Raw genomic sequence first — 16,563 nt, 5'->3', positions numbered from 1 at the left:
GACATTTTCCAGTATTTTATGTATAATATTTTGATTGTTATTCTTTGTTGATTACGCTCTGTTTTTATGTCATGCTTACTGTTTTGATTATGTTTTATGTCATGTACTATGTTATGTATTAATTATTTGATTTGTTGTTATTGACATGTAATATTATTATCGTTTACTAATATTATCCTGATTATTAGTGAGGTGATAATTACTGTAATAATATTTGTGTTCATTAATTGTCACTTAATATCATTATTATTATTATCATCATCATTATTATTAATTTGTCTGGTTATTATTATGAACATTTTAAACCAATAAACTGTAATTATATAAATATTCTAAATTGTCAACCTCTCAATATCCTGATCGAGCCGCGAAACACGCGACAATATATATATTTGCGTGTGTTTTATGTTATATATTTATTCTTTGTTCATAAACTCTACGTTCCTACCCGATTACATGCTGTTTTACTTCTTAATGATAAAAATGAGGTGAATATTTAAGCGTATGAAGAATGAAAAATTGCAAGCCTGACTGAGCTTCTAACCCAAAGCTTTCCAGTTGAAGACAAGAACTATTTATAAACGCATTCAGTATAGTTTACATGAATGTGTCTAAACTGCACTGCACATATTTTATTTACTATATGTTATATACATTTTATACGTATATATATATATATATACACACTTCACGTTCATATTTATTTATTTTCAGTTAAAAAAATGACATCTTTGGATAAATTCTAAAGAATCTTTATAATACATCTCTAGTAATGTGGTGGAAATAAGAGAGAGCTCTGCAGATTTATCGACAATTTTGGTAAAAGCTGAAAGCGATTCTACAGAATATATTGCACCAGTTTTGTACGGAGATTCACTTCTATGTCTACTTTTCATTGTAAAACTCGGCCGTCGCCCGGGTATGAGGTAGATGTTGTCCAGCTTTCAAAACAGAATTCTGTGCCAAGTCTTTCCATTGCTCCTACATTCTCTCACATTCTGTAAATCGTATATTATAAAATAGTATTAAACTTTTTTTTTTTAATTATTTTACCATCATCAACTTACTTTCACGTATGCGACTATGAAACACAATTTTTCGAGAACTTTCAATGAACTACTAAAAAAAAAAAATAACTAAAACCTCGATTTGCATTCACATTAAAATGATTATTAAGAGCCTACATAAATGATATAAACCTTTATCGTGATCGGTAGAAAAATAGACCTGCTATAATTTTTTTTTAAAAAGGGCAATAAAGTGTTAAAAGAGTTTTCATTTTGCCATTTTCAGAATAACAGGAAAGCGTGAATTTATTTTAAACTAACTTAAACTTTAGAAACACTTATCTTTTATTTACGTTTTGTTTTTCTTTAAAATGTAAAGTCTATATTTTCTTCATAAGTCTACCGAAATGAAACGAATTTTACAGAACGAAAAAAATTGTAATATTAAATAGGATCTCCTGTTTAGATTTATCTCTCGTCACGATTAGATTACATAAGATGGGTAAGTTTTACACAACGATTATATGAAAATGTTTACAATTAAATCTGTAATAACGATCAGAGGAACGTTACATTTAAAAAATAAAATGTCACTCGGTTCTTTGATACGTTTACTTAGATAAAATGTATCTGGAATCAAATTCTACGTTGTAATTAAGATATCTTTCATCTAACAAAACGTTTACTCGGTACCTTACGCGTAACGTACCCGCTGAACGGGTAGTAAGATTATTTCCTTCCTTGATTAATAAAAGCTAAATAAATTATACTTCGAACAAAAGTTATAGGTACAATTATTTTCCAGATATTTTATTACGCTTAAGATTACCCAAAAATTAAAAGATTTCAGAAAACTCAACGCAACGAAAACACGTAAAAAATCTTAATTATATATGTAAATGGCTAAATCATTATCTTTTAGTCCGTGCATCATCTCACCGCAGAATATTAGACCATCGTTTTAGCGATTAGGATTTATCTGTCCCGACTCTCCCGATCCTATAACTGTCATCATTATAGCTCCTCGAAAGGCAAATTGTACCGATAATAGTAGAAAATAAATTTAAATTACGCCCGCCATGCCTTGACTTAGATCGGAATCCGCGTCAGTACTATACGACTACGAGTATTGTTAAACGGTAATCCTAACCGTTAACTCGACATTATTATTTATTTATAAGTTATTTTGTCTAATTTATTTGAAACGTTATTTAAAACGAATTAGGGAATGACTACATATCTTTTTCGATCTGAAGAATTGAATTAATAAATTTCCAGAAAAAAAAAATCACAGCCTGTCTACTAAAAGAAGGAAGCTTTATACAATCCCAGCTCCATCATCGTTGTGCTCCATCTCAATCTTTCATCTAAAAGGTCTCAGGTTCGATTTCCAGTAAACCTTAGAATTTTTAGGTAGATTTCATAAGAAATCTATCTATTATACTATGATTCGACTTCCGGAAAGTTTCGACATATCTTCGCTTTTCACATCCCCTAGACCTCAAATCCACCTTCAGCTCAAAAGTGTATATATACATTTATGTATACCAGGCTGTCCCATATAGAACGCAACCCATCAATCACTTATCCATGAAATTTCAAAAGTCAAGCTTACTCCCCTGCTCGTTACTGAAATGGATTCGTCCAACATCTGAACATCGCGGCGACACAGTAGAACACTACCGATAGTAACAACAATGCAATCATAACAGTCAGTGTATTGCTAGAGACAAGATGGTGTTTTCGCTAGATGAACGTGTTTTCATCGTTGAATCGTACTTCAGTACGAAATCAGTGGTTGCAGTGCAAGATTTGTTTCGCCATAAGTACCCAGATAAACCAGCTCCTAACAAAACATCAGTATTAAGGTTAGTCGCAAAATTTAGGGAGACTGGTTCTGTTAATAACAAGGAACACAAAAGATCTGCGTCAGTGTTGAATACAGATACAGTCACTGAAATCAAAGACCGATTACTCGCCTCGCCAAATAAATCGATCAGACGTTTGTCTGCTGAAATTAATGTGTCTAAATCAACTGTTCATCGGGCGACCAAACAATTACAATTACGACCTTATCGCATTCAAACGGTTCATCGACTTCTTGAGCCAGACAAAGAAAAACGGCTGCATTATTGTCAATGGTTCCGTCGATTTCTGCGTGAGGGAATTAATGATATGGATTCGTTATTTTTCACAGATGAAGCACGGTTTCATTTGGATGGCTACGTAAACAGCCAAAACAGTAGAATTTGGTGTGCTGAAAATCCCCACGTTTATCACGAAAAACAATTACACCCGCAGAAGTTGGGCGTGTGGTGCGCGATATCGCGGAAGAAAATAATCGGTCCTATTTTTTTCGAGTACACCATTAATGCAGAACCATATCAGGATATTTTATTTCAGTTCATTGCACTATTGGAAGAGGAAGACAGACACAGCTGGCTACAACATGACGGTGCGACATCGCACTACGCAGCTTCAACTTCTGATTTCTTTGAGGAATTCTTTGGTAATCGTGTTACCGGTCGAGGCTTGTGGCCACCAAGATCTCCAGATTTGACTGCGGCGGATTTTTTTCTATGGGGTTACCTCAAAGAAAAAGCCTACAGCAACAAACCACGAACATTTGAACAATCGAAAGTCAATATTGAACAAGCTCTATTAAATATCCAGTCACAAACTTTGAAAAAAGTTGCAAGAAACGCTGTAAAAAGAATTGAAGCTTGTATTCAAGAAGATGGCGGCCACTTCCAACATTTACTCTAAACGTAAGGTAATGGATGGTAATAATAAAAATTACATTTACATTTACACATGCCTTTTTATTATTTCAATACCTACCAGTATAAGGTTGGGTTGCGTTTTATATGGGACACTGTATATATTTCACTTTCTTGAGGACACGGTAACTGCTGTAATTTTGCGCCAATCGCTTTCAAATTGTTCCTTAAAAATAACTCATTTCAAAATCTCGATCGAGTTCGTTAACGGCCAAAATTGGACCATAGGGGTGGAAATTCGGGGTTTTGTTTTTTGAAAAAAAAAAATCGCTATAACTTTTTTTAAAGTAAAATATCGAATTCGTTTAAAGTTCCTACTATTCTTTGTATATTCCTTAAAACTTATCTAAGTAAAGTATTTTGATATCACTAACCATTAGCCCAGGGGGTGGAAAAAATAGGGTTTCGAAGACAAACAATAATCATACCTTCTTTAATAGGCACAGTATCGAATCGGTTTAAAGTGGTCGTTAGTCCTTTAAACATTACCTAAAACGTTTGTCTTAAAAAGTTTTGATATGACCAACCCTTACGGCAAGGGATGACCAAAATATTGCTGGAATTGTAAAAAGATGGGGCTTGTCGTATGCTAAATATGTGAAAAACTTTTTTCACATGCAACCATTGTCGTACTGAGTAAATTTGATGTTTTTCTTAACTTTAAGGTGGAAATCTTTTTTATACCCTACTTAGCACCGATGAAATCTACCTCCGCCTTCCGGCGTGCCGAAAGGGATTTTTTTAAGTTACAATATATCCACGGTGTACTCTTCTTACCAGAAAGCTTTGTGCGTATGTATGTGGTAAATCAATCGTCTAAAATGTTTAGTATTTCAACGATTACAAGAGTTAATAAAATGTTATTTAATTATTCAGATATAACAATAAAAAGCACATCTTACTACAGAACTCGAACAGTTATCATAATGATTTGTCGATGATGAAATTTGACACCGATAAAAATCATGAACGAATCAGAATAAAATTACATGGAAATTGTTTTTCCAAAATGTCACCGGTTATTCCGCTGAAAAATAGCCACATAGTCGCCTCCTTAAGGTCTTTTATAAAAACAGTTTTCATCTAATTTGAATATAAGTTGGTCATAATTTTTAATAACTTTACAATATTAATATAACATCGAATCGTCATCAAAAGAAATTTCAATTTTTTTTTTTTTTTTTTATATTGCAATATTTGGTTTTTTGCTTTCCCTCGTTTCCATTATTACGTTTAAAATTTAAATTTTTACACATCCCTTTTTCAAATATTTTTCAAACGTAGTCGGTTTTCTTATTAATTAATTTCTTTTAATTCTCTTTGGTGTTGTAATGATGCGATGTCATCGCGGCGAAATCAGTTTTTCTTGAGCTCGTTATCAACATCTTCCTACGTTGACTTATTTCAGCTATTGTTTTTGTAATCTTACGATCAGAATACTGAAAAAATTACTTAAAAACGTTTTTTTACAAAATTAAGGATGTACGGGGAAAAAAATTCCATTCAAAATGGACAGTTTATATTTGAAGATATATATTTTACGTGTACGCTAAAACTAAAATTCGAAAAAGTTCAAAACTGCAACTTTACTCCCTTTCATGATCGAACCGCTAAAGACAGGTCTCAGAATGGATCTTTTGTAGACATCTTCACATATATTTCCTTATTCTTATCTTTTTTTAGTGTTAGAAACAAAATAATGCGAAAGCAAATACATTTCTGTTCGTGTATTAGTTTCATACAACAGGAAATTAGACTATCTAGCTATCTAAGAATATTCCTGAGACTTTTATATTTGTAAATTTTATTTGAAGGGTGTCATTCAAATAAAACAAAAGAAGGTGTAAATTTTTATTTACAAAACACACAACTATTTTCATTTATTCCTTCCAATTAATTCGTGAAACGCTAAAAATTATTCAACTGATTTCACAAATTTAAGTAGTTAATACTTTATATTCTGTACTTGTACACTTAAAAGTACAAATTATACTTAAATCGAGTTGTTTACTACCACAGGCATAACTTCTCTTGAAATATTATCTCTAAGTATTGTATTTAAATTTAATTTCGCTTATTCTTGATTACGTTCGACGATGAGGATAATCCGTTGATAAAATAATATACAAGATTGAAATTAATAAGTAGTATTAGGCTATACACGACCGCTAATTTTGAAAATAATATTGGTTCCGAAAATAAATAATTACAAACTCGAGTAAAATCTTGAACCTGAAATTTATTATACAACTTCCTATCTATTTAATATATCTATTAATACCAAGTGTATTTTCAACGCACACATTCATTAGAGAAATGATAAAATGAATATTGTTTTAATAACAGCTCTGTTAGTAAAAAGGGAGTTAATTTCTGACGGAAGGTTAGATCTAAGGATATTAAACACAACATAGAAATTCGACTAATGAATACCTAAAATTTCGTGGTACAGCCGATATAAAGTTTATATGAATTAGAATTATTAAGTTTTATTTCATATTTACATAGTCTGCAATGAAAATAGGCATACATTGGCATCAATCGACCTCAGTTTACAGTGATTTACCGCGCGAGTAATCCTAACATAAACTCTTTTAAAACTAAGACCTAAAGTATTGTTTAACGTTATTTCTCTTTGTTTTATTAAATATTCCCTCTTTAATGCAACAATGAATGTTTGTTTTTAGAATTAAATAAAGTGTAATAATGACTTAAATACTGTAATATATCTTAATTCGGTTCAAAGTACAAAATTCTCGTTAAACAAATGACTAACTTTCTCAGTCCGTAATTTCGCATTTTACGTAGTACCAGAAAAATAGTAATAAGTTACTGAATTATTAATTACTAATGTATAATTAACTACGATAATATCGGATAAAAGTTTAGTTTTTTCGTCGGAATCTTTTCTTTTAGATTTCCTTTATTGTTTCTTTCAAGTGCAATAAAAACGATAGCAACCAACATATATTTGTCATTTCTTTCTACATCTTTGCATACTTCTTCTGTTCGTATTAAAGTGACCCGATTCCCGTAATAATTGTGAATAACCTTTCTTTCGTGTCAGTTTTACATTTCTTTAAGTTTTATATATTAGTCGATTTTTTTAATTACGACCTTAGACATCCTACATACGCTTTTTTAAAGGATAAAATTAGATTGATGAAATGAAAGGTGTAAAAATTTCAGGACACATTACAGGTGGTAGCAGTGTTCAGGATTTGCTCTGCAATATTAAGGAATAAAACTCTCGCCTACTGAATTTTTTTCTCCAGTTTTTTAGGTCTTCATTGTTACATTTATATTTCTCGTTCTATTCTTCCTTAAATTATTCTAGGATAGGTTTTTAAAATCTACAAATTCTTAAAATTTCAAATTTCAAAATTTTATTGCAAAATAATAAAAATGATATTCGATGATTGCCTGCTTTTAATTTTCAATTTTATCCACCTTTCCCATCGAAACATGTTTTATTTGCAATTTAAAAAAATTGTCTTCTGTAAATAAATCGTTTATTTAATGTATATTTAACTCGTTAAAATAAAAGATAAATAATATTTATTCAACCTTTTTAGGAATAACTTGTGTACGTGAATAATGTTTCCTATAACATTTAAAATCCATTACTGTATAACGAACATATTTTTTATCGATTTGTTCCCCTCCTACCATCTGGGATGGACTAGATATATCAGTTCTCGAACCCGATTACCTTGTCGGTCGTTTTAATTTATAAATTATGATATAATCTCGCTTAAGAAGATTCAAGAAAATGTAGACTGTTGTGAAACATTAATTTTCATACGCTTTGCAAATGCGATTATATAGAACTAATAAAAGAAAGGTCCGACAAAAGCGTATTTATTATAAATTTGGAGCTAAAGAAAAGATTTTATCTCAAGTTTAAAGTTGACCGCATCAATTTCGTTAATTTTTATCCGGATGAAATAACATTACAATTTTAAAGCTGAGTATAGCTACTCTTTATAAACGTGAGATCTCTTGTTTTATGAAAATAAATAACTCATCAGTTCTTCCAGGGAATTAATGGAACGTCTGACTGATTCAACCTGAGGATATTGTTAACATCTGATGACTGCTCAGGAGCTCTAAGTGTTCAATTAAAGGGTTCGGTTATCGTTGAATACCGACAACGAAATACATACTGAGTTTCTAGAAATGTTTTGACTACGTAGAAAAGACCATATTTTCTATATCATTTTACAAGGTACTAACCCTTAAAATAAGAATATTTTAACCTTAAGTAAATCTGTAGTCGTTCGCACGTTTAAAGCTTTCGGTAAACGGATTTATTTTATTATGGAATTATGTGCGATGTTTTGAAATATACCGGTGTGTCTTGCGCGAATATTACACCAGCGTACGCAGTTCACGCTGTTATGATAATTATACCTCGACATAAGGAAATTTAACTCGTAATCTCCTCTACACTCATTCGGTTAAACGTCCTAACGTAGAGAAATTTTATTCGATTAAAATTCTAATTAGAAACTGTTAAGATAATCGATCTGTTGGAACGTAAGGAATTTAAGAAAAAGTAAAGATAAAATATTGTGAACTATTCACCCACAAATTAATTCGGTTTCACGAATTAATTCTTCTCAGCAATGAAACTATCTGAGCAAATAAGGAATGTGCAGTACAGTATTCATTAAGTGGTAGTAAACTATTACGTATTATACAAACTGGTGTGTAATATTTATGAAAAAGGGGAATTTCCGTCAGACTTCAAAAAAGTGTTATAGTCATGATACCAAAGAAAGCAGGGGCAGATAAATGTGAAGAATACAGAACAATTAGTTTCACTAGTCATGCATCAAAAATCTTAACTAGAATTCTATACAGAAGAATTGAGAGGAGAGTGGAATAAGTGTTAGGAGAAGACCAATTTGGTTTCAGGAAAAGTATAGGGACAAGGGAAGCAATTTTAGGCCTCAGATTAATAGTAGAAGGAAGATTAAAGAAAAACAAACCAACATACTTGGCGTTTATAGATCTAGAAAAGGCATTCGATAACGTAGACTGGAATAAAATGTTCAGCATTTTAAAAATATTAGGGGTCAAATACAGAGATAGAAGAACAATTGCTAACATGTACAGGAACCAAACAGCAACAGTAATAATTGAAGAACATAAGAAAGAAGCCGTAATAAGAAAGGGAGTCCAACAAGGATGTTCCCTATCTCCGTTACTTTTTAATCTTTACATGGAACTAGCAGTTAAAGAACAATTTAGATTCGGAGTAACAGTACAAGGTGAAAAGATAAAGATGCTACGATTTGCTGATGATTAGTAATTCTAACAGAGAGTAAAAAGGATTTAGAAGAAACAATGAACGGCATAGATGAAGTCCTACGCAAGAACTATCGCATGAAAATAAACAAGAACAAAACAAAAATAATGAAATGTAGTAGAAATAACAAAGATGGACCACTGAATGTGAAAATAGGAGGAGAAAAGATTTTGGAGGTAGAAGAATTTTGTTATTTGGGAAGTAGAATTACTAACGATGGACGAAGCAGGAGCGATATAAAATGCCGAATAGCACAAGCGAAACGAGCCTTCAGTAAGAAATATAATTTGTTTACATCAAAAATTAAATTTAAATGTCAGGAAAAGATTTTTGAAAGTATATGTTTGGAGTGTCGCTTTATATGGAAGTGAAACTTGGACAATCGGAGTATCTGAGAAGAAAAGATTAGAAGCTTTTGAAATGTGGTGCTATAGGAGAATGTTAAAAATCATATGGGTGGATAAAGTGACAAATGAAGAGGTGTTGCGGCAAATAGATGAAGAAAGAAGCATTTGGAAAAATATAGTTAAAAGAAGAGACAGACTTATAGGCCACATACTAAGGCATCCTGGAATAATCGCTTTAATATTGGAAGGCGAGGTAGAAGGAAAAAATTGTGTAGGCAGGCCACGTTTGGAATATGTAAAACAAATTGTTAGGGATGTAGGATGTAGAGGGTATACTGAAATGAAACGACTAGCACTAGGTAGGGAATCTTGGAGAGCTGCATCAAACCTGTCAAATGACTGAAGACCAAAAAAAAACTATTACCGTCTACAAAATAGTTAAAACAGATCGGTAAGAGTTTTCATAGAAAATAAATCGGAAAAGAAAACAAAACATTTTTTTCCAAAATAAACATAAAACAATAATTAACATTTCCCATAACTGTAGTGAAATAAACTCGATTACACTCTGACACAAGCATTCGGCTGCTTACCGCTAAATAAGTACGCTTACACTATACGCCTTGCCGAGTTCAAATTTAACTGAACGAAGTTTCTAATCTTCATTTAATTCCTGTTCAAGAAGCATGAGATTAGTTTTCAGTCTATAATTACGGTATGCCGGACTTTTACGGTAACTTTGTGGGGCATTCGGTCGCTCAGATCAAGCAAAAGTCGCTATCTCGATTTAAAGTTCTCTACATCTGCTCAAACAGTTTTGCGGCTTCTTTCATCTTAAAATCTTTGGAAAGTCTTAAAGACCCTGATCTTGAAATTAGTTTTGTAATTTAATTATACCGTTATGACAGCTTAGTATTTTTTTTTTTATTTACGCTAATCTCAACATGGAAGTACCATTTTTTATAACGTAAATCGATTTATTGGAAGAAAATTCGTCGCGCATTAGACGATTAATTTTTATTTTAGCAGTATGTCTACGGCGATTTATTTTTCCGGTCATCCATCGCAATATTCGATAAAGTTCATGCAAGAAAAAACACTCACTCTTACAATCTTCAGGTCTAAGAAACTCGGAACATTTCGAGTGCAGTTTACATAAGAACAAAGAGTAACGTGCTTTTTACAAAGAACGAATTTTAAACAATAATTTAGCCAGGATTTTAATTAAAGGCCCGTTGAGCTTCAACCTGCTATTTAATACGTAACTGACTCAATACGTACAATTCTCCCTTCACTAAGATCTATCGTGTATTGACGCACAAAACTGGATCAGGGAAATCGATCGTACCCACAATCAAATAATCATTTATGATAAATTACCGTCTTTATAACGGCTGTAGGCAAAATCTGATACACGAGCCTTACATTAACTCGTATGTTTTCAGTTTTATTCTAAAGTCAGAGCTCTTAAAGTAGTTAAAAAAAATCACAAGAATTAATCAAATTAGAAGTCGCGCGGTGAATTCATATGTTACTAATGAAGAATAAATTACGTTTTAAACTCAGAAAAAACACATTGTGAAGAAGCTAGCTTAATTAACTTTTCTTTTATGCTCCGGAACCACCCTTAGGTATTGCTTCAAAGGATGAGATAAAATGAAAATTTTGTAGCGTGTTAAAATGCTATACTTGACCAGGATTCAAACCCGGGACTTAGGATGAAAGGCCGAAACTCTACCATCGCATTACGGTTAATTATCTAACTAAATTTGATGGCAAGTTAAATAGCTGACATTAACTTGAAAAATTTATATAATCTGTCCTTGTGATAACTTTATTCTCTTGCTGTTAATTATTTTTATTGACTATCATATAATGACTAGTTCAGAAACACGAGTAGTAACAACAATTTTTTGTTTTTAGTATTTTTTCATTTTAAAGACTTTCATTGATTATTTAAGCTCAACGATATTGTTTTCAATACAGCGTCCGGCCGTCTTGATAACATGCTATTTAATAGAAATTACAATCGACCCTTAACCGAACAGAATTCGAATACAAAGCGTTTCTGTTACACTCTGTATTGGACTCTTCTTTTTCAACGCTGAATGCAAATAATTCTAAGAGAATGTCCATCACAAAACAAAAACGTTTAGCGATATTCACACCGCTAAAGAAATTAATTCAAAACTATCACTATTTGATTATTCATCTTTCAGGAATGAAAAAATACATGGAAAAGAAGCAGAAAGGAAGGAAAACAATGTGGAAAAACCAAAACCGTATTTTATATTTATATATTTTTACTTTCTTGTACGAAGTAAAGGAAGTATTGTGTTCGCGAAAAATTTCGGTTTTCAGATTTCAACGGAAATATCCATTTTGACTATTTTCGGAGTGACGTCTGTGCGTACATATGTATGTATGTATGAACGTACATACGTATGTATTTCGCTTAACTCAAAAACAATTAGCCGTAGGATGTTGAAATGTTGGATTTAGGACTTTTGTAACATCTAATTATGCACCTCTCCTTTTAATTGCAATCAACTGGACCAAAAGTGTCCAAAAAGCCCAAAATAAAAAAAAAATGGATTTTGGACTTTTTAACTGCAGTAAGCCCTCATTCAGAGCTTTTCAACGATGTATGATAAGTGGTACTTATTTTTTTTTGGTTCCAGACTTATAGCCAAACCCACCGGGTTGGTCTAGTGGTTAACGCGTCTTCCCAAATCAGCTGATTTTGAAGTCGAGAGTTACAGCGTTCAAGTCCTAGTAAAGCCAGATATTTTTACATGGATTTGAATAATAGATCGTGGATACCGGTGTTCTTTGGTGGTTGGGTTTCAATTAACCACACATCTCAGGAACGGTCGAACTGAGAATGTACAAAACTACACTTCATTTACACTCATACATATCATCCTCATTCATCCTCTGAAGAATTATCTAAACGGTAGATGCCTTGAATCGGCATTTTTTCAATTTGCACTTTTCCTCGCACTGCTTTTCATTCGGGCTTTTCCTTTGTTTCAACCTCACTTTCATCTTTTTTTCCATCGGTTGAAAACTCATTGTTAGGTTGTACAGAACATGTTTCTTTGGAAGCATCTGCTTTCTCCTGCGTCGGTTTAGTGCTAATTTTCCAAGACGGTCGATTTTCAAATAGCCACTGATTATATTTCAACCTTCTTAGCCAAAGCCGGTGCCGATCCTGATAACACGTCCTCTTACTTAAAGGAAGCTGCAGGAGGTGCAGCAACCTATCCGCATGGCGCAATCTTTAGCGTTCTACTAAGCACAATTTTCCTGGCGTCAAAGTAACCGACTTTCTTTATAGTCTTACCTTTTGGACAGCTACTTCCTGTTTATAGATAGGACAATTCCTAGATCTTACAGAGTGGTGCCCATGATAGTTTACACAGACAGGTGGATCCCTGCACGGGTCATCAGGATGTAATGGTTCACCACATACACAGATACGCTTCCTCCAACGTGCCACTGAGACATCCAAAGCGTCCCAAAGGAGTCGGGATAAACGGACATACATCCAACCTGTAAAATACAGTTTTTATCTTCGCTGGACACTATGACTGACTGAAAGTTAACACGTGCGACGCAGAGGGTAAAACTTCTCCATTGTATCGTTAATCGACGATACGCCACAACTCCTTGTACATGAAGTTCCTCTACGATTTCCTCTTCTGTGCAGCTTAACAATTCCCTGCACACGACTACACCCTTAGGTATACAAGGTACTATGGGGGTGCAACTTCAAAAGATTCCGATCTTCTTGATTTTGAATAGCGGTAACGATTGAACGTTTTGACAGTTTCCACAAATAGTCCAACAGCAGTTTTCCTTATCTCTTTAACTAATTCTCCAGCAGCTTCCGTGATGCCTCGAGCTAGTATGAAAGGGCTAATCTTCGAGAAATCGCCTTCTTTCTTCTTGATTACTGAATACTTCGGAACCGATCCGCTACTCTTCCGTCGAAACTTGGTTCGATCCTTCTTTTCCTGAACCCTGCATTCTTCCTTATCACTGAACTCTATACTCTTCTTCCTCTTCGCTTGCGAAGACAGAGGCTCTTCAAGACAAGGTTTTTACGTGGACCGTCAACTACAGAAACTGTGGAAGTTGAAGAGTCTATAAGTGAGTTGAAGAGTCATATAAATAAAAGTTCGCCAGTCTCTATGTAACAAGTTGCGGGTGGAGAGATAGTTGAGCGTGCCCCGGATCATCGATGCTGCCTGGGTTCTCCAACTCAGCCGCCTCCCACAGATTTAACACCGGGGCCGTGGAGTCAGGTGCTGCCTGACCCAATATCCTGACGTTCCAGGACTCTCACATAGCAGTAAGGGCTCTGACACCCTTACCCATGGGACAATCCCTGCCATAGGCCGAAGTGACTGACTCACACTGAGCGGCGCAAGACTTCGGAAGAGCCAAGCTCACAAAAAAATAAAATAAAATACGAGTAAATAAATAAAAATTATTATTATTAAAGAATTTCTGTAAAATTAAATTTACTTTTACTTGATATTTATGTTATGTTTTTTGAACTATTTCTCTGTAGCCCGATTATGATCTTTCTAAAGTAATCAGATTCTCTAACTACTAATATCCATGCGGATGAGCCTACCCGTTCATTTCTATATATATATCCTCTCTTTTTCCTGTTTAGCCTCCGGTAACTACCGTTTAGATAATTCTTCAGAGGATGAATGAGGATGAAATATGAGGATGAATATGTATGAATGTGAATGAAGTGTAGTCTTTTTTTTACATTCTCAGTTCGACTATTCCTGAGATGTGTGGTTAATTGAAAACCCAACCACCAAAGAACACCGGTATCCATGATCTAGTATTCAAATCAGTGTAAAAATAACTGGCTTTACTAGGACTTGAACGCTGGAACTCTCGGCTTCCAAATCAGCTGATTTGGGAAGACGCGTTCACCACTAGACCAACCCGGTAGGTTTCTAAGAAAGACACTAGGAACCAATTTCAGCACGGTCTTAAGATCCATTTGAATTATAATCAGACGTTCTGTATCCCTGTTTAGGAAATTGATCTTTCTTATGAACTATTTGTTCTAAAGATTACGACCCGAAGTCCTTAAGACTACATCGGTATAAGAGTCATAAACTCGAGATTAGAAACAAACCGGATTGGAATGATGATCGATTAAGCGACGGACGTGAACTTGAAATACTCAAATTGCTCACTCACATTATGGAAATAAACTACAGATAGATTTTGATCATTACGCATACCGCTCATTCGCTTAACAGATTTGAGCATATACGCAAAGTTATGCAATAAAAGAAGGTAATATGAAAAGGAAGATTATCAGTTTCCGCAATAAAATTAATTGTTCTTGTTTTTTTTTCCTCGCATGAAGTCGAAAGAGTGATTATGGTGGTAGATTTCCCCTACCGTTAAACGTTTAACCAAGATATCGAATGGAATGTTCTCTGAAACCTGTTGCTCCAGCCAGTATTTCTTCGATAGGACCCATAAAATCTATAACTTGGTCGTGTCACACCGTTGAAAAGTTACGTTGACTGTTCAAAGTCGGTTTATAGCACGCTACAATTAATTTATTTTAAATTTTCCTGAAATTTTTCAAAAATGAGTTTTGTCCATTTACTTTCATGACAAAATGACAAGAAATAATTACTTAAAAAATAAGTATAAATTACAAATACTTAGGTTCAATCTAATTTCACGCGAACACGCGTTGTATCGTGTTTTTTTTTTTTGCTGTTTTTTCGTTTATTTAAAACTGAATATTTTTTTCATCAGTTATTATGAGTCGAACCACAATAACTCGACTAATAAATAAACTTTCAAATAAAATTTACACAAATTTATAAACAAAATACCGCTTTGTGGAGACTATAATTAAATGAATATTTTAAATAGAAATCTGAAAAACGAACATGACTTTCTGATAATAATAAATTATACAGAACCTACTTAAATACAGACCTACTTAAACAGAACTTACAAAACAGACTTTACGGAAAGTTGCAATGCAACTTTCCGTAATCACAGCATTATCGTAGATGAATGCTGTGATGACGATTGAGCAATCGTAATACCATAGGTATAATACCATATGGTAATACCATAGGTATTACGATTGCTCAAATTATTATTTATCTTGTATTCACGAAATATATGAAATAATGTTTTTTAAATAAGTAAATTTCGGAATGTTTTATTAGTTTTTATACATATGCTATATAACGTATGCTTATGTTTTTGTAAATTGTACAGTACTTTTCCATTAATTTGAGAAATCATTTCAATTATAATTATTTAAATCATCATCAGTAAATCACTTAAGCATTATTGCTATTAATGGCCAAAATATAGTGACAAAATCAGTGCACTAATATTATTAATAATAATAATGAACCATTAATTCAGTAATTCAAAAAAATAAGAAGAAAATGATTACTTATTACTTAAATATTTATCAAATGAAGTGTTGTAACTATAAATTACAATATATTAATTTGTACAAATTATTATGAACAAAGTTGTACATAATGTGTTAAGAAAGATTAGTTTAGGAAAGAACTTTAGGAAAGAATATTATTACTAAACAAACAATTTATTATATTTTGTTAACATTATAGTTATATATTAGTTGTTTACATTATTATTTTCATCTTTATCATATTCATCATTATTTTACGATATTGTTTTCTTATTAAAGTCCAATACGTTTGGCAAAAACGAGCTATGTTTCTATGTTTTTGTGAATTTTACCCAACAACCATGAGATTTAAATTATTTAACAAAGTAATGATAAAAATATAATCCCGAATTTTTTTTTTTTAATTGCCTTAATACCGATATACTAGGTGCTCCACTGTTAATTCTCAGTTAATTCAATACAGTTTCATGTACGAAAGAAACAAATTATTATACCAAACATATATTTTAAAAAACATCCGATAAAAGATACATTTATTTTTATATAAACCTCCCAATTAAAGCTTGTTTTCCTGTGCTGATTCATGCGGGTCCAGTTTATTTGAAGTATACCTGTAGGAATTAAGAAAGATAAACAATAAAAAGTTTTCAGTCTACCAGTT

Source organism: Lycorma delicatula, chromosome 1, assembly GCF_047948215.1.
Source record: "Lycorma delicatula isolate Av1 chromosome 1, ASM4794821v1, whole genome shotgun sequence".
Classification (NCBI taxonomy): Eukaryota; Metazoa; Arthropoda; class Insecta; order Hemiptera; family Fulgoridae; genus Lycorma; species Lycorma delicatula.
Note: the sequence above shows the minus strand (reverse complement) of the source record.